The sequence below is a fragment of the Bombus pyrosoma genome, linkage group LG17 (assembly GCF_014825855.1).
Source record: "Bombus pyrosoma isolate SC7728 linkage group LG17, ASM1482585v1, whole genome shotgun sequence".
NCBI lineage: Eukaryota > Metazoa > Arthropoda > Insecta > Hymenoptera > Apidae > Bombus > Bombus pyrosoma.
In genome coordinates, this window is record NC_057786.1 from 4017081 (window position 1) to 4018941 (window position 1861).

Below are 1861 nucleotides of genomic sequence, written 5' to 3' on the forward strand. Positions count from 1 at the left end.
CCACGTGTTATTTAGCAATTAAGCTAGAAAAATTCGCCGAATGTCCAGCTGGACATATTGTAAAGTACAAATTGAATAATAATAAAGAAAACTGCGATCCTCCCGTAGGAAGATATGCTAAATGTGGCCATCTAACACAGGGCACGGAGGAAGCTACTAGTGAGATCTCGCGCCCCGCGCGAGTTTGCTATATATCGACGAAGATCCTGGAAATCGTTTATTAAATAAATCTAAAACTATTTTAATATGAATTCTAAGTGTAACCTTAGTGTTCCTTTACTTTTATTTCGGCAATTAAGATCCACAATTCTCAACAACACAGCATCTGTAATATTTCGTTTCTCTTATCACAAAGATCGGCGAGATCGTTACTCGAACGACGCGTGAACGCATAAATTATTTTGACTCAATGAGGCTACCGACCAATTCTATAAAAATTTCTCATCGAAATGATGTAAATACCTCTGCTTTCATCCTTCATTTCCACCGTAGAGGAATCATCGAGTGTCCCTTCAGTGTGAAACAGTTTAAATTCGCCTCTGGCCATTACTAAATTAATATTTATGTCTATCCCGATTAGGAACGTGTTACTTATATCAAATATCTTGGAGAGATGTTACATCCTTCCATTACCATATTATGTAACGAAAATCGTTAATTTTGGCAGTGAAACATTCCACATAATCTATTACCGTGTAAGAAAAATTATATTACGAAAAACTTTAGTTACTATGATAATCCAATTGATTACAAAGGATAATTACGAAGGCAAAATGTGACATACTTATACTGAAAAACTGCAAAATCTTGCAAACGAATTTTACCTCTGTCTCAGCACGGTACGAAATTTCGCCCGACAATCAGCCTATTTTTATAATTTCACATTTATGCGATATTATTTCCCTAACAAATTTTAAATACCGTTTGATATCCATTCTAACATGCATATGAAGAATATGCCATTTTGCTTCATCATTATAGGTAGCAAGATATAGACAAAGAAGTCGCTGATTATCCAGAATATCATAGTAATGACTTCACTGTAGAAATTCTACCAACTCTGAATGATGCAAAAGTACCGCTTGTCGAGGATAGATTTGCCGATCTCTCATATCTTACTGCTGATTGCTTTCATTTCATTTTATTTCATTTCATAAAAAACTACATGTACTATGTGAATATAACAGATGAAACTATACAATTAATTAATGAATGTTATGTTGATAATCAGAAATGTTTTGTGTTTCCCAAGATGCGAATAATCTGTGGAACAATTTGTTGGAACCAATTGGGAACAAGAGTAGCGTTTACACTACGCTATCTTAATACTTTGCATTCACAACTTGTTCAATTTGGACATTTGGTAGAGTTGAAACTGTCTGTCTGTGAGAGAATATTGGTCTACGGACGAACTGTTGAAAAGTAATATTTTCCGCAAAATAATAGCACGAGATCGATACATGGTATTATTACAAATATTGCACTTTAACGATAATAATACAGTAAGTGACAATCCTTTAGCAAAAATACGACCAGTAATCGATAAATTAAAGATTTCCTATTCGCAGTCATTTGCACATTATGAAAATCTATGCGTCGACGAAAGTATTTTGCTGTACAAGGACAGATGTTATTTTAAACAGTTTACTCCATCCAAGAGAAGTAGGTACGGCATTAAATTATTTCTCCTTAGTTACCGTAAAACTAATTATGTATTGGACTTCGTAATTTATACTGGACGAAAAACAAACGTTAGTAGAAGTAACACAACCATCGGAATCTCTGGAGATGTCATGACGACGCTGCTTCAGCCATATCTTGGAAAGGGCCATAAGGAAAACTACAAAGTGGTACAAAAAAT

At 34.4% G+C, this 1861-nt stretch overlaps 1 pseudogene; it reads left to right on the top strand.

Annotated features, from left to right (window-relative positions):
• Positions 1-941: 941 nt before the first annotated feature.
• LOC122577081 lies at positions 942-1326 on the top strand (annotated as a pseudogene).
• The last annotated feature ends 535 nt before the right edge of the window (positions 1327-1861 follow it).